Below are 18107 nucleotides of genomic sequence, written 5' to 3'. Positions count from 1 at the left end.
CTGTGTGTGTATGTGTGTGTGTGCGTGTGCATGTGTGCATGCATGAGTGTGTGTGTGTATGTGTGTGTGTATGCCAGTCCTGGGGCTTGAATTCACAGCTTGAGTGTTGTCCCTGAGCTTTTTTTGTGCTCAAGGCTAGTGCTCTACCACTTGAGTCACAGCTCCACTTCTGGCTTTTGGTGGTTAATTGGAGATAAGATCTCATGGACTTTCCTGCCCAGGCCAACTTTGAACTTGTGATCCTCAGATCTCAGCTTCCTGGGTAGCTGGGATTACAGGCATGAGCCACTGGTACCTAGCTCTTTTTAAGTTTTCATGATGTGTGGTGGTGTGAGTTGGTTGTCTTGAGCCATGACTGAGAATGAAAGCCATTGTTGGGTTCAAGGCAGTGCCACAGTTTTGCAAGGGACATGAGAGGTCACCCTACTGGCAAGAGCATCCCCTCTGATCGCAAGATCAAAACATTTCTTCTTCGTCTCTGTTTCCTCTTCTCTATAATGGGGCAATCCACATCTGCCTCCCACATTGGGTTCTATGACCACACAAGACACAGGAGAGTCACGGGGAGGGGGGGGGGGGGGGGGGAGGGAGGGTGAGGGAGGGAGAGAGAAAGGGAGCACAGCACTGCCGCCTACCTGCCATGGCAGGATTTGTCTCTCATCCAAGAATCAGGCACTAGTGGCTCATGTCAGCAGTCATTCTAGCTACTCCAGAGGCTAAGATTCGGAGTTTTGCAGGTCCATGCCAGTCTAGGCAAAAAGTTCAAGAGACTCTTTTTCAGCCAATAGCTGAGCATGGTGGTACATACCTGTCATCTGTGCCACAGCAGGAAATGGAACTAAGATTGTAGCCTGGGCTAGCCTAGACAAAAGACACTATTTCAAAAAGAACCAGAGGCAAAGGGACTAGAAATGTGGCTCAAATGGTACAACACCTGCCCAAGAAGCACAAAGACCTGAGTTCAAGCTCAGTACCTCCAAGGAAAAAAACAATCACTTATCCAAGCTTACATATGGGCCAAGAGACAGGAATTAAGTAAGATCAGCCTAGGCTAGGTTCCAACCAAGTCAAGGTCTGGTGAGTGATGAGCCAGCACATGCGAGGAAAGTACAAGAGGCATAGCCATGATGTATAAGATCCACTTTGAGGGCTGGGAAGGTGGCTCAGTGGTAGAGCACTTGCCTTGCATGCATGAGGCCCTGGGTTTGATTCCTCAGCACCACATAAGCAGAAAAGGCCGGAAGTGCCACTGTGGCTCAAGTGGTAGAGTGCTAGCCTTGAGCTGAAGAGCTGAGGGACAGCGCCCAGGCCCAGAGTTTCAGGCCCCATGACCAGACCCCCCCCCCAAAAAAAAAGATCTACTTTGAGTTCTGCACAGACAAAAATTAATTTTTAAAAAGCCATCACAAAATGATAACAGCTCTCACTTATTGGTGTCATTTATTAGCATCATTTAACATACTTCTCTTAAGTATCACACTGAGTATCTGTTTTCCTTATTTGATAGATGAAGAAACCAATTCAGAGAGGTCAGGTAATTTTCCCCAGGTCACATAGCCAATAGGCAGGTTTCTGCTTCCATAACCAGAAGCTCTACAGTTGTACCCGAGAGAGACAGAGAGAGACAGAGGGAGACAGAGAGAGAGAGAGAGACAGAGACAGAGACAGAGGCAGAGAGAGGCAGAGAAAAAGAGACAGAGATCCATGAAAGTGACGTGACATGTGTCCTGGGCCAGCTGCCAGCCCTCCGTCTTCCCTCTCCAGGGGAGGCACCTTCCGTCTGCAGTGCTTTGCCCCCAGGAGCAACTTGGGTGGGAGTGATGACAACCCAGAAAAGGGGCAGGATGGATGAAGTCAGGGGAGCTGCTGCTGGGCCAGCAACGCTTTGCCAGGACCTGGATCTCATTTGCTACCTCAGCATCTGGGATGCATGTGTGTTGACACAAAGCACGTTCGTGTGGCACAGATGGGGCTTGGGGATGACTCCAGAGAAATAAATCTGAATGTCACAAATCACCAGAACCAATGGCAGACTCCTCTGTTGGGTCCTTTCCTTGACTCCCACTCATTTCAAGGCATTTTTCTCCTTGGAGAATCTAGGCTCTGCAATGGTACTATCATTAGAATTGTCCCAACTAACCACTGCACAGGCAGTGACCTGTCACCATCCAGAGCTGGGCAGACCCTGGGAAAGGTCACCAGGTAGGATCCATAGTTTGGCCTCTCAGATGAAGATGACATCAGCTGAGCCACTCTCTTTCCCTACCATCTGCTCTCAACTTCCCAGGGCAGTGAGATCAATTCCTCCAGCAACAGGAACTCTAATCTTTTGCACAGGTAAAAAAAAGAAGAAGAAGAAGAGCTCAGAGGAGATACAAGTTCTATACAGGGCCACTGGCTGCATAAAAGTCTGCGACTTTGGGGAAACAGCTTCTGTCAGTGGGGATGCTAAGGTCACCCCCAAGGTCATCGATTGCCAGAGATCCCATCCTCTTCTGTATGACATTAGCCAGTGGCTTGCTGTTTCTTGATCTCTACACAGTGAACAAGGTGTTGGTGCTAGTTACAGGCCTCAAGCACTGATCGTGTCAGATTCTGGATACAAAGAGCCTTGACTGGGGGTGGCTCTTCCAGTGGGAACTGTGGTAGTGTCTTTGCTCAAGCTGGGCCCCTGCTTCTTGGGAAGCAAAGAGTCTGGCCTGACAAACCCTCACAGTCCCACATGACAGCCTCCTTGATCACAATCCATGATCTGTGTTCCTCAGGTCAGGAGGCAGGTCATTTGAGATCATGACCTCAAGCCTTACCCTGGCATTTATCATGAATGTGTGTTAGAGACCAATAATCTAGTCCCAGCTCTTGTTCTGTCAGAATCAGAAGAGCCCAATGCAGAAAAGGCAAAGAAGCAACAGAAACAGAGTGAGGTAGCAATCAAAGCTGCATTTGAAGATGGAGGAAGAGTCCATGAGCCACAGACCGCAGGCTGGAAAGGACAAGGAACAAGCTCTCGGTTAGACCTTCCAGAAGGAACACAGGCTGGAAAACACCCAAATTTTACCCCGTCCATGTCATTTCAGCCTCCAGAATTGGAGGCTGTTTTGAGCCACTAAGCTTGTGGTCATGTGATAGAACAGCCGCATGAAGCTGACTCAACTCCTAAACTGTGCCTGGACCAAATTAAGATTGTGCTGTCAATCTAAAACATATTGCAGGTTTGGAAGAGGATAGATAGATAGATAGATAATATTGTATATGTACGTAATAAAGGATAATTTATTTCATGAAACAATAAAATTGTAGATAGATTCAATAATGCATATTGAATACATATTTAACGTGGCTTCCTAGAGAATTTCAACCTCATCTGTAACTCACATTATATTGCCACTGGACAGCACTAGAGGGCTTTTCCATGCACTTGGCTGGAGGAAGCAGGCCCTGCCTTCCCCACAGAGTCTGCAGCCAAAGTCTGTTGGAGTTTGGGGATGGGAGAATTCCCCTCCACCTGCAGGCACACATGTTAAAGGTGGGGAGTCCTGGTGGTGGATGAGGAACCCGCCTTTTCTTTCCCTACTCCCATCTGCCTCCGCTGCCTGTATCCCTGCAAGACACGGTGGTTATTTTTAGCACATGCTGCCTCAGCACAGCTGGCTCTGAGGCTTGCTGGGTGTGAGCCAGCCTCAACTGCCATCTCCCTGCAAATGAGGGTCTCAGGAGAGCCTGATTCCACAGCTCTGGTGCCTCTCAGGGCCTGTGAGCAAGCTTCTAACCAGTCTTTAACAAGTAAACGATCATAATCCGCATGTTTGGGGATGATGAGATCAACGTGCAAGCTAGAAGGAGGCTGAGCTGGGTCTGGAAAGCAAGACAGCTAGCCTGAGTCATCCTCCAAAGGCCTCACACCTCACAGCCTGGAGCTAGGAGTCCTGCCCTCCACTTTGGGTGGTTGCCAGGTCTCCTGTAGGCCTTCGCTGGGGGTGTTTATATTTGGAAAGTATTCTCTCTCTTTTTTTTTTCTTGCTGTGTCGAGGATTGAACCTAGGACCTCACACATGCTAGGCAAGGGTTCTACCCCTAAGCTATATCTCCAGTCCTAGGAAAGAATTCTAAACAAGATGAGAGCAAGCAAGCAATTTGGAAGGAGGTAGATAGAAGAAGGAGCAGTGTGTGTGCAGCCCCTGAATCTCCAAATCCCTTATAAACACACAGAAATGGAGGCACAAAGGGTGAACAAATGCAGCAGTAGCACTCACCAGACACTATGCTGAAAATGAACTATACAACTTGTGGGTAGAGACAGGAGGGAAAACTGTGAGAGAACAAGGGAAGGAATGATATTGTCCAAAAGGAAATGTACTCTTTCAAAAGAAACCAAAAAAATCACATAGTACGTTAAACAACAACAACAACGAAGAAAAACTTCTTGTGTCCATATCTTGTGGTTCATTTTGCTTAGCATCATCTTATATGGTCATACGTACATAGTTTTTGAGCTTTTCTGCTCATCTGATAAGAGTATCCTAAACGTATACTAGTTATTGCAAATAAAGGACACCATAGGACCTAATTTCTTTGGGTCTGGCTTACGTTCACTTAATATGATTTTTTCCAAGTCTTTCCATTTCCTAACAAATGGGGCGATGTTCTTCCTCCTATGGTATATCTCCCGTTGTGACTGTATTTGATTTTGGTACCCTGAATCTTGTATATACTTTTATCTAATTTGGGGAGGGGAAGGGGAATAACAAAATGTCCAAACAAGGACACAGGATGACCCACTGCAACAATGATACTCACAAGACACTATGTTGGAAATGATCTTTACAACTTTGGCGGGGGGCGGGGGGGGGGGGGGGAGGGGATAGGGAAGAGACAGTAGGAAAAAACCAAAGGAGAGCATAACAATGTTCATTCGACAAGAAATGTACTCATTACCTTACTTATATAACTGTAACTCCTCTGTACAGCATCCTTACAATAAAATAAAATTTAAAAAAGGAAACGAAGTACATGTTACCATAATTAAAACACACACACAAAAGAAATGTACTCTTTCATATATCAGCTTTCTAAGAACTATTTTAAAATTTTTAAAAAGAAGTCATAAACTGTTGCTATGAAAAATAAATGGATTTTTTTAAAAGATCCATATGAACATAAAGACAAAACTATTCTAATGGGGTTGGGAGGAAGAAATGTACTCATTAATTGACTTATGTAACTGTCACCTCTCTATACATCCCTTTATAACAATAAAAAATAAAAATTATAACAACAACAACAAAAAAGGAAACTACAGTTGTTGTTGCATATACATGCCAAAATAGTAGAATGGCTAAGTCCATTAACAATGCTAGCCTTCAAGTCCTGGTAGATCTTAGCACAATAATAGATAGATAATCCAAACAGAAAATATAATCTCAGAACTAAATGACACTATAGACCAAATGCCATTAACAGACATCTACTGAGCATTTCACCCAGCTGCTGCACAACACACATTCTTCTCAGCAGCTCATAGAACTTTCTCCAAAAAAGATCGTATTTTAGGACATAAAACAAGTCTTAGCAAATATAAGAAAATTTGAAGTAACTCCCTGTGTTCTATCAGTTCATAGTAGTATTAAACTAGCACTCAACAGCAAAAGATACTACAGAGAATATTCGGACACATGGAGACAAACCAATCCATTATTAAATGACTAGCTAGTCATTGAGGAAATAAGGGGAAGAGATTTAGAAGTCCCTAGGAGCGAATGAAAAGGAGAACACAACCTCAAGACCTTTGGGGATACAACAAAGTAATGATAGAAATTTTATAGCTATGAATGCTTAGATAAGAGAGATACCAAATAAATAGCTTTATGAACTCCTCAAGCTTTTAGAAAAAAAAACAAGCCAAACCCAAAATTAGAAGACTGAAATAAACAATAAAGACTTGTCATAAATCAACGAAATAGAGATTTTAAAACTATACAAAAAATATACAAAAAAATTGGTTTAAAAGTATAGCCTGGCGCTGGTAGCTCACACTTATAATCCTAGATACTCAGGAGGCTGAGATCTGAGAATTGCAGTTCAAAGCCAGCCAGAAAACTCCATGAGATTCTTTTCTCCAATAAACCAGAGAAAACTGGAAGTGGTACTGTGGCTCAAGTGGTAGAATGCTAGCCTTGAGCTGAAGAGCTGAGGGACAGCTCCCAGGCCCAGAGTTCAAGTCCCATCATAGAAAAAAACAAAAACAAACAAAAAAGTACAAGCTGGGTGCCAGTGGCTCATGCCTGTAATCCTAGCTACTCAGGAGGCTGAGATCTGAGGATCACGGCTCAAAGCCAGCCTGGGCAGGAAAGTCCGTGAGACTCTTACCTCCAATAAACCTCTAGAAAACCAGAAGTGGCACTGTGGCTCAAGTGGTAGAGTGCTCACCTTAGCTGAAGAGTGCAGGGACAGCACCCAGGCTAAGAGTTCAAGCCCCACAACCGACCAAAAAAAAAAAAAAAGTACATAAATCACAGGCAGCTAACTTAACCAAAAGAAGAGACTCGAATCAATAAAATTAGAGATGTAAAAGGGATTATCACAATAAATACTAATAAAATCCAAATGATCCTAAGAAAATACTTTGGAAACTCATATACAAATGAACTGGAAAATCTAGAAGAAACAGATTAACTTTTAGACACAGTTGACCTACTAAAATGGAACCAAGAGGTTATAATCACCTAAACAGATTTATACCAAGAAATGAGATTGAAGCAGTAATAAAGAGTCTCCAAAGAGGAGAGATGCTTGCTGAGTTCCAACAGATCTTTCTGAAGAACTAACACCAATATTCCTCAAACTCCTCTATGAACTAGAAAGAGATGGAATCCTGCCAAACTTAGGAAGTAAAACAGGCTCTATTTGAGAGGCAAAACCAGTGGAAGGACAATGGAGAAGATGAATGTAGATGAATATAATCAAAGAATATCACCAAAGAAGAGAGCTAAAGATGGACAGAGGAGGCTATAATGTTCAGGATGCTTTGTATGCCTGTATGGAAATACCATAGTGAAACTCTCCATTGTACTAGTAATGAGTTCAGTTCACCCAGAAAAAGTAATAATAAACTAAAAAATAAAAAAACACAAAAAACATATAATTCAAAATAAGGTAAAAATTAGCTTATTTGTATGGTACTTCAACAAAGCCACTCAAATAATTACATTAAGCTAAATTTTGGTGGCTCACACCTGTAATCCCAGTTTCTCAGGAGGTTGAGAACTGAGGATTATAGTTTGAAGCCAGCCTGTGCAGAAATATTTGTGAGATCCTTATCTCCAATTAATCAGCAGAAAGCCAGATATGGAGCTGTTACTCAAGTAGGTAGAGCACCAGCTTTGAGTGAAAAAGCTAAGCAATTATTTTTGTGTACTAGCACACACACACAAAAAAATCACTACATCAAAGTGCCATTGTAGTTATTATAGGAATACAACATGAAAATCAGGACGCCCCTTTACAGCGATCCATCACATTCCTTTAAAAATTAAAAATCCTCAGCAAGGGAAGCAGAGTATGACTTACTGGGAGTTTCCATGCTATCTTTCCTTGGGACAGTTCTTTGATATTTTCAGTAACTGTGGCATTCCCGGGAGGTAAATTCCCCAGGAGACCAGAGTAGATGTCCATTTTGGTTGCTCTCTGAGCTTGAATAGAAAGGACACAGTCCTTGAGTGCTTTATCCTGGATTCAAATTCTGACATGCTTCTTGCTCTGTGACCCTGGTGAGCCACACCGGCAACTCTGAGCTCACATTCACACACAAACTTGGAGAACGAAGTCTTTGACCAGTGAGTGGTGCAATGAGGGTTGGCTGAGGATTCACCATGGCAGGTTCTCAGTTAGTTGAAGCTGAGTCTGAGGGATGGAGGAACAGAGGAGAGGAGGGGTATTAGATGTATCTAAGTAGAGTCTCGAAAGCCTCTCACCATCAGTCATATATTTAATAGTAGTCATTCATCAAATGGTCTGGATGCCTCCTACGTGTTCAGTGCTACGCTTGTCTGGGTCACCAGCAGCAAACATCCCCGCCGTGCAGCCTGGTGAGAGAGACAACATTCAAATGAATACAAATAAATGTACCTTACCGTAGCCAAGGGCTAAGGGGCTGGGCTGGTGCCCAGATTCATTGGTCCCCTCCTGTCCAGCCCGGGCCTCCTCAGGCTGCTGCAGCCATATGGAAGGCATTGAACAGTGCTCTCATTCCAAATGTGTGGTTCTGCTCTCCAGACGCCTGTTCCTGGAAAGAGCGGGCCACTGCTGGCAGCCTGGGCCTCGGTGCAGATAAGGAGGTTTCCTTCCACCCAGTCAGGATGGGACAAGCTTCAGTAATGACCCTGTAAAGGGTGATTGCTGAGCCTGTAGCTCTACCACTGACCCACCAGGATCTGACAGGTGGCCTAGAGAAAAGGGACTAGGGAAGCCCCAAGCACCAGAAGTCCAAGGATACCATTTGCTTGTTGAAAAAAAATGTAAACATTTAAATCTACATCTTAAGGCAATATAAAGTTGGCATGGGGGAGAGTCTCAAGCTAATTTTCAGACCTGGAGTTCTTCTCTGTGCTGTGTCTCCTCCCTGCTGGGGCAGGGGGGGAGGAGGAGGGGGGGGGGTCTTTTCCTGAGGTCACTGACTATGCTAACAGTTGTTCTGAGGAATTATGGGAAGTGACTGCTCAGCACCTGCCATGAGCATTTAACTTCGTTTCCCTTGCACAGGGCCCACTGTACAAGCACAGACCCTGTTCACAGAGGAGGTAGCCAAGACAAAAATGAAATCCACAGGAGTGTCCAGCGGCCCCTAAATAGGCCATAGATTTGTTAAGAGCGCACAGTAGGTGGTCCTGCCCTAAATTCGCATCGGTCAACACTGATGCTCTCAATTTACTAGAAAACACCCTCCGCCACAAAGATCACTGGTGAACTTCCTTCACCTTTACCATGTCACAGGGTTGCTTTCCTATCTGCAATGCTCATACATGACGCCCTCAGGGGAATGAACCCTCGGATGAGGAGTGGAGGGAATCGAGGCTCCTGTATGGCTTCCTTGTCAAATCATAGCTGCTTGAGCAGAGGAACAGTGTCTTCATCCAGGGCATATACCACACTCATCAGGTTATTGAATTATGATATTCATATACCAGGGCCTAGTTATTATTTTAAAAAAAACAATCACAGCTGTCTCTTATTAGTTGCTTATTCCATACCAGGCACTTTTTTTTAGTCCAATCTATCACCACCTCTTACAAGGGGATGCTGAGATTATTCCCACTGCACAGATGAGAATGCTGAGACTGAGTGGTGAAGCACCATGGCTGAGGCCTAGGAAATGACAGGGTTTTTATCTCCTCATCACTACACTGTTTCCACTGCCCCTCATTTCCTGAACACCTGCTCTCTACAAAGTCCCACGAGGACCACAGAGTGAATCATTCAAGTAGTCATCTGTTTGATCACCGTTTTTTTGCATTTATAAATAAGCTTAAATAGAATACACCTATTTTAGCATTTATGAATAGGTGTTTATTTATAGTATGCCTCAATTTACAAAGCACTCAACTTCCTTAGTGCTATATGAGAAAATAAACTTTTACAGGAGTGACTGTGGAACAATTGAAGCATGGAGAACAGAAGCTGGAAAGATCAGAACCCAGGTGTGAGGCAGATAGGCAAAGGCTGTAAAGACAGGTCACTAACGTCTCTTTTAGTTTTCCAGCAGCCAAATTTGATCCTCCACAATTTACTATGTCCTTAAGACACTGACACGCCATTGTGGAGACAAAATAAAACTCTCAGAAGCCCTGAAATCAGAAGGCTTGATTTTTTTTTCCAGTAAGTTGGCAGGCAGAGAATACTATTGAACATAAGGAACAATGTCCTCAAATAGCCTTCAAATTGCACGTACAGCACAAGTCTCATGGACTGTTTCCTGAGCCCCTCCTTGGACCCCTCCAAGCTGGCCCACATCCCAAAGAGAAAGGCAGCTCTAATGAAAGAGCAGCTAGAGACACACCAGCCATGCGTGCCCATCTCAAGTTTAGTCCACAGGAAATGCTAACTGTAGTCTTCAGAAGAGCTTAGTACATAAACAGTTTAAATTAGTTGTTAACTTTAGTTAGGCATTCTCTCTCTCTCTCTCTCTCCCTCACTCACACACACACACACACACACACACACACACACACACACACACATATTTTGTCAGTTCTTTATAAAATAAAACTGACTGCCAGTGGCTCACTCCTGTAATTCTAGCTATTCAAGAGACTAAGATCTGAGGATTACATTACAGCCAGCCTAGGTAGAAAAGTCTGTGAGACCCTTATCCTCTACTAACCACCAACAAGCCAGATGTGGAGCTGTGGCTCAAGGGATAGAGAGCTAGTTTTGAGAGAAAAAGCTCAGGGACAGTGCCCAAGATCTGAGTTCAAGCCCCATGACTGACCAGAGAGAGAGGAGGGGGAGGGAGGGGGGAGGTAAAGAGGGAGAGGGAGGGGAAGGAGGAAGGAAGGAAGGAAGGAAGGAAGGAAGGAAGGAAGGAAGGAAGGAAGGAAGGAAGGAAGGAAGGAAGGAAGGAAAGACAGACTGATTTTTACAACAGGTGACTTATATTATAAAGGACAAAATTGGTTGGTGCATTCATCTTCTATTCCTCTGTGGGTTCCCCCGAATGCCCTTCTTGGCCTGCAAGTCATAAGAAGCCTTCAGCTCTGTTTTGAGTAGTGGTACATCAGTGCGTTGTTTGCAGGAAAAGGGCAAAAAGGAATTCTTACAGGTGACTGTGACAAAGGGTACAGAGGGCTAGGTAGGTGGGGCTTGCTAGAGGCTACACCTCCACTTAGTACTGTATATCCAGACAACACATAGTTTTCTTTCTTTTGGGCAATGAGGTTATGCTCAAGGTGATACCCTCTGACAAACGGGTGCCCAGAGTCCAGCCCTGTAAGTGCCCAGAACAGCACTGAGTCACATGTTGTTAGTGCCCTCCACCTAGGCTGCACAAGAATGATCTAGAAACCTTTCAGTGCACACTTTCAACCCTATACCTGGGCCGCACCTCCAATCAGTCAGAATCTCCGAGAATGTGAGGAGGTACTGTGTTGCTGTACCTTCTATCAGGGGATACCTGTGTACAGACAAGGGTGATGAGCAGGTCTTAAAAGTGAGCATCTTCTCAGAGCCAGGTCTGCTACTGTATATGCATGGGCAAGAACTCTCCAATGCTCCCAGGGGAGGGGAGAGGAGGACACAAGAGCCCAGAGACTCTTAGGATAAATGTCATGAGCAGAGGTGGAGGCAGCAGGTGTACCTGGCTGTTAGTAGCCTGGAGAACCCTAATTCCTCCTGGCACACATCCACAGCAGTCAAAGAGATGCTCGGGCTGGACTAGGGAATAAATGCAATCCGGCCACATCAAAAATGGGAGGCAAGTTCCAGCCAAAGCAGTTTGTAGTCTAAGGTTCTAAGACCCAAGTGAAGGAAGCAGAGGTAGCTAGAGTTGTTGGGCACAGCTGGGTCAAAGGGAGGGGGGAGTGTAGAAAGAGAACAAAGAGGCAGGAGGGGGTCCATATCACAAAGGACTTTGTATGATAGGCTGAGACTGAATTTGGCCATAAGCTGGGAGGATCCTCTGAAGAGCTTTAAGCCAAAGAGTCATACAAATAAGCAAATTTAGGTTGGGCTGGGGTTACCAGGGAGGGGGCTTCAGAAGGGGATCAGACTTGAGGCAAACGGTCAGGAAAATGAGGGTTCTAACCAGTTGCTTCAGTTAAAACTACTAGAAACTCTTCCTTCCCCATCCAACCCAACACTCTTTGAAACAGTCTGAATCACAGGCTGCCTGCATTTAAGATGTGTTGTCTGTTATTTGAAAGCTGTGGTTTCTCTTTAATAGATTCTGGGCCCCATCCTTTGATTAGGAACCAGGAAAGAATCTTCTTGTGGAGACAGCTAATGACTGAAATAAAGTGAGCTTTACCAGGAGCTTATGGCTGTGTACTCTCTCTCCCTCTCCCTCCTCCCTCCCTCCCTCCCTCTCCCTCCCTTCCTTCTTCCCTCTCTCTCCCTCTCCAGTCTCCCTCCCCTCCCTCTCCCTGACTTCTAACTAGTAAGTTTTCAGTACATTTTTTAATGGGCTGCCCTCAGAGCCAGCTGGAAAGTCTTTTTCCATAAACTTTCTCTGAGACAAGTAGCCTGGTTTCACATATTAAATTGAAAATTTCAAAAGAGTTGCTCAAAAGAAATAAAAGTTACAGGCTCATTTGGAAGGCCTCAGCTCACAAATGCTGGGTCAGGGACCAGTGGCATCTGCCCATTTTGTTGGTTTTGAGGGTTGTTTATTTGCAAAAGCTTGTGATCAGTGATAACAACTACTTGCTTATTGATTCACTCAGCAAACACATACCAAGCACTTCCTGGTTGCCAGGACTTAAGTGAGGCACTAAACTGAGAAGCCATGCTATGTTATAAACTGCATGTACTTTTGTTACTTCATTTCTCAGAAGAGGAAGTGGAGGCCCGACCTTAGAGATCAGATGACTTGCTCTGAGTCATGATTTTAAGAAATGAAGAAAACCTGACCTTAGCTCATCCAAGTCTACAAACTTGGGTTCCTTCTTTTGCTCCTGAATTTGAACTCAGGACCTTGTACTTGCTAAGCAGGTGGTCTTCTTGAGCCATGCCCCTAGCCTTTTATTTGCAGTGATTATTTTTCAGAGAGAATCTCAGATTTCTTGCCCAGGCTGGCCCAGACTTCTATCCTTCTATTCCCCAATCCAGCCCGAGCATCTCTTTGACTGCTGTGGGTATGTGCCAGGTTGTTAACAGTCAGGTACACCTGCTGCATAGCTGGAATTACAAGCAGGAGCTACTTCACCTAGTCCAAATAGTCCACGTTTTGAAAAAGGGAAAGCCACCAGCTCTCTCTCCAGTGGGCTGGGAAGGGTCTGACTATGCTCTTTATTTTCCCTGTCACTTGACAGTCTAAGCCACTTGCTGCAAAGCCTGTGCCTTATAGTATCCATCCCCTTGCTATTTTTTATCTCCCTGTCTTACTATCTCTCTTTTTTTTTCATTCAAATTATATCTGCCCTCTCCAACTCTGGCTTCAACTCCTTCCAAGACTTCCTCCTGCAGTCCTGCTGCTTTGGATTGCATGCCCTTTATCTTCTAATTGTTCTCCACTCCAATCAACACAGAGCCCTGGGTTTGTTAAAGTCTCACAGGTGTGATCCAGATGCCAGTGGTCTGAACCACATCTGGAGTGAAGGGCTCCCTGCTCATAGGCTCTTCCCACCAAGCATCCCACACACAGGGAACTCCCTGAATTGGAGGCCCATGGGACCTGAACTGTAACCTTAGAGGGAACAACTCTAAGACATTTATCTAAAGATTCTGGCTAACTGCTTGGAGCTACTGTACCTAACAGAGACCCAAGACTGGAAGCAGAACAGAGAAGACAGGTGAGCCCTGAGAGTTTCTTCTGAGAGCAGCAAGAATGAAGTTTTTAAAGAGCCTGGAGATTCTGGTGAGAGAATCACCACAGCCCCTCTAAGCAAAAAGCTCCTGCAAGTAACTTAAAGATTCTCCCTCACCCAGCAAGGGATTTCTTCATATTGGTGTTACCTGTCACAAAAAAAAAAAAAAAAAAAAAACCAACCATGAAGGCTTTCAAACAAATTGTGGCAGTAGAAACCTTCCAGAGGACTCTGCGCTCTGAGGAGTATCTGAGATCTCATGAATCAATATGACATTCATCTCTGGGGAAAGACACTTTGATCAAATTATGGTTCATATATTGGTTTACCTCTTGACATTGAACAAGACTCTCCTGCTGTCTAGACACGTGTTTCCCATCTGAAAACAATGAGCTGGGTGATGACTTGGAAGATCCGCTCCAGCTGACCCTGAGTCATATGTCTAACACTTCCTACTTGCTGGACCTCAGGCACACTAAACCTCGATGTCATCCATGTCATCAGCTATAGAATGAGGGAGTCCTATCCCTTGCCTTGCTCACCTTGCACAACTGCCCAGAGGGAGGGATGAGCAAAGTAAAGTGCCTAGAGCTGTTCCTATCTGAGGCTTTATTGCAGGATGAAAGTTGTGTGACAGCAAGGCTATCTTATGCTACGAACCCAATGATGGGCATAAGGATGTGGTGGCTAAAGGCTGTGGGACCAGACTTGACTTGGCTCACCCATTTACCATTATTATTATTATTGTCAGTCGTGGGGCTTGAACTCAGGCCCTGGGTACTGTCTCTGAGCTCTTTTACTCAAGGCTAGTGCTCTCCCACTTTGAGCCACAGCTCCACTTCTAGTTTTCTGGTGGTTAGTTGGAGATGAGAATTTCACAGACTTCCTTGCCTGGGCTGGCTTCTAACCTTGATCCTTAGATCTCAGCCTCCTGAGTAGCTAGGATGACAGAAATGAGCCATCAGTGCCTATTTCTTCGTAAGTAAAATGAGATGTGAGACTCAGGATAGAGCCTAGCATGTGGTGTGCTCTCTAGCCACACTGAGGACAACCACTGGCCTCCAATGAAGACACGCAAGGGCGAAGGATGGGCATTCCTAATCTGGATTCCAACCTGTGCCACCAGTACTAACTGAACCCTATGAAGAACCATGTCATATCCATTCTTGTTTGCTTTCCTCTAATTATTACTTGAGCAATCTCTTTTGCAAAATGCCCAGCCAGGAACCTGGGGGCCAGTTCTCATATATGTTCTTTTCCTTTATGTCCAGCTTGAGGCTGGGAGCTCAGCCACCTTCCTGATTGATTCATTTGATTGGCTTAATCCCAGAGAAAACGTCTTGTAAATATTGGAGCTCACCAAAGACATAGACCCTCTGTATATTAATGTAGGAATAGTTTGAAAGACATTTCAATCTGCCTTGGAAGTATATACTGTAAAATGAACAAAACAAACAAGTTACCCAGAATACTAGGCTAAAAATCTGCCTGTGTATCTGTATCCATCCATCCACCTATCTGTGCAAAATAAAAAGCGTGATAAACATCTAATAAACATAAAAATATTGAATAGGAACATTGATTTTAACTCAATATTTTTAATATAAAAAGTTAATAATAACTTAATGAACTATACAACTTGTAGGTAGGGACAGGAGGGAAAAATTAGGAGAGAGCTACATTGCCCCAAAAGAAATGTACTCATTACCTGACTTATGAAATGGTAACCCGTTGGTACATCACCATAATAATATCAATAAAAAAACTAATTAAGCCAGCCGCCAATGGCTCACACCTGTAATCCTAGCTACTCAAGAGGCTGAGATCTGAGGATCGTGGTTCAAAGCCAGCCTGGGCAGGAAAGTCCGTGAAACTCTTATCTCCAATAAAAACCCACCAGAAAACCGGAAGTGGCGCTGTAGCTCAAATGGTAGAGTGCTCGCCTTGTGCTGAAGAGCCGAGGGACTGCACTCAGGCCCAGAGTTCAAGCCCCACGACTGATGACAAAAAAAATAAAAATAAAAATAAACTAATTAATAAAAACAAAAATCTTTCAGGTGATTGTTTCTAACATATTTATAAGATTATTTCTTTGTTGATTTGTATGTCCCTCCCCCATGGTATAACCCCTGCTTTCACTGTATTTGAGGCTGGTATAATTTGTGGAGGGGAAGGAAAAAAACAAATCATTTAAATAGGGATACAGGTGGATCCATTGCAACAATGAGATGTACAAGTCGTTATGTGGAAAAACGAACTTTACAACTTTGGTGGGAGGGGGAGGAGGATTGGATGGGGGGGGCAGAGGGGGAGGATAGGAAGGGATGGGAAGGGGAAACAAAGGAGGAGGCTACAATGCTTGATAAGAAATGTACTCATTATCTTGCCCATGTAATTGTAACCCCTCTGTACAGTATTTTCACAATAAAAAATAAAAAAACAAAAAGATAAAATAAAACAAGCATACAAAAGACTTCAGTGTTTTGACAAGTCAAATCTTTGTAGAAAATTTTTTATGAAGAATGACATAGATTTGTTCTGCACCTTATAGTTTCACCAGCGATCTGATGAGAGACAGGATGACTTCATGGTTACCAGTGAGAGAAAAGCAAACTGAGTTCAAAGAAATAAATGTAATCATAAGAGAGACCTTAGAATTTACCAGTGTGTGCTCAGAGTTGACTGACCCCATCTCTTGGATATATCTGTCCCTAAACATCCTACCAGCTCATGGCCAGGGGCATCTTGAGGTTGGAGGCTGGGTCTTCCTCACCTTTACAGCATGCCCAATTCCCAGCAGAGTATCTGTCCACTATACTGTTCTCTACATGGTCACCATGCTGGAAGTGTGAATAAGGGACCAACTTATTGCTAAGGCTCAGAAAAGAAAAGAGACCTTCCCTGGTCCCACTGCCAGCTGGGGGTAGGGGAGCACAGGATGTCCTGGGACGTGATTAAAAATTCTATTCTGCATCCACTGGGCTCAGAGAGGCACATACTTGACTTTGATCCCCCACAAAAGCCACTGGTGAAGGTGTTCATGGCTTGGTGGCTAGTCAAGATCATGGGAAGTTCAGTAGGTCATGGTATGACCATGTCAATCCATAGTGCTTATGACTATGATTTCTACTGTAATTTGAAACTCAGCACCTCTATGTTAAGACTATTCTAAATCAACCCTGAAATTCAGGCAATGAAACCCAACCTGTCTAACTGATCACCTGCATAGTAATTATTTCCAAAAGCCTTAGAACAATAATAATTATTTGTACTGGTGAAAAATATGTTTGCTTCAAAAAACATTTGCATAGATGCTGAGTTGCTTAGACCTGGAACAAGTATTTACAAAACAAAATGCTGTTCTCTCAAAATAAGTCAGTGAGTGTACATTTCAAATAGGTGGCTTTCTTTATGTGAATTATACTTCAATAAAGCTTATTTTAAAAATGAGTCAGTGAACATCACAAGTCACTTACATTTGCTTACCTGTTCATTTCTATATTTTCCATCACTGAAAGAAAACAGGCAATTGTAGTAGCAGGGGAAAATGAGTGATCACAGATCTTCTGTCCAGATTTGTTTGGGTTATTTGTTCTGTTTTGTTTTGCTGATATTGGGACTTGACTCTGGACCTTATCCTTTTGCTTGGCTTTTTTGCTCAAGGATGATAACTCTACCAGGAGCCAATTCCTCCACTTCTGGCTTTTTACTGGTTAATTGAAGTCTCATGGACTTTTCTTGCTGGGTTGGCTTTGAACTTCAATCCTCAAATCTCAGCTTCATCAGAAGCTCAGATGACAGGCATGAGCCACCAGCACCTGGCTCTCTCTAGGTTCTTTAGCCTCTGAGTAGTCTCCTCTGACAGCCAGATGTTGGGATACAGTTGAGGAGAGGGGCTAAGTCCTGACTTTGTATATTTTAGGTGTGATGTTTATCCCATTTTCTCCTTAATACCTGCTGGGTCTTGCTCACCAAGCTGTGATCATTTGATGTCAGGTGAGGAATAATTAGTGATTTCTAAAGTTTTAGAGTTATATACTGTATGACATTAAATTTTAGGCATGACCATCTTCAGTTTTATTGGATGTTGCTAAACTGTTCTCCAAAGTCATACCACTTTGTACCTCCATTAGTGGATTTCAGGGCACAGTGGAACCATGTCCTCACCCACTTCCCCAAATTGACAAACACTTACTCCCTGCCAATCAAGTGTGAACACCCTTTCATATTTGTAGTCATTTGGTCATTTGTGAATGACTTATTGATATCTTTCACCTATTTCTTTGACCTTAGATATCTGTCAGCCCATTCCACCTGCTTCACCTGGAATCTCACCTGGAATCTCACATCTCTGTTTCTATAACCTTCCTAATGGCTACCTCCTCCATGAAACGTAACCTCTAAACAACCGCAAATAACACTTCACCTTTCTTGTGGGATTGTCATTTCCTGCCTTTATAATCTTGTAGCAACTTCTCATTTGTCACACCACTTTGTAGCTTCCCAAAGCACCTGCTCCTTCATTTATGCTTTATAAATGGTAACCCTTTACCTAAGCAGTGGTGCTCGTTTTGAATAGACACAAAACATGGC

The 18107-nt window shown here is 43.8% G+C and overlaps 1 long non-coding RNA gene across 1 annotated transcript in view; it reads right to left on the bottom strand.

Annotated features, from left to right (window-relative positions):
• Window positions 1–7292: 7292 nt before the first annotated feature.
• The window catches only part of LOC122107121, a 12497-nt gene continuing 1682 nt past the window's right edge, over window positions 7293–18107 (bottom strand). The window contains exon 4 of the long non-coding RNA XR_006147291.1: window positions 7293–8081. This is a non-coding gene — a long non-coding RNA (uncharacterized LOC122107121). The remainder of the gene's footprint in view (window positions 8082–18107) is intronic.

The sequence above is a fragment of the Dipodomys spectabilis genome, unplaced genomic scaffold (assembly GCF_019054845.1).
Source record: "Dipodomys spectabilis isolate Male_0828 unplaced genomic scaffold, ASM1905484v1 ptg000046l, whole genome shotgun sequence".
NCBI lineage: Eukaryota > Metazoa > Chordata > Mammalia > Rodentia > Heteromyidae > Dipodomys > Dipodomys spectabilis.
Note: the sequence above shows the minus strand (reverse complement) of the source record. Positions and strands in the feature narration are given on the sequence as shown.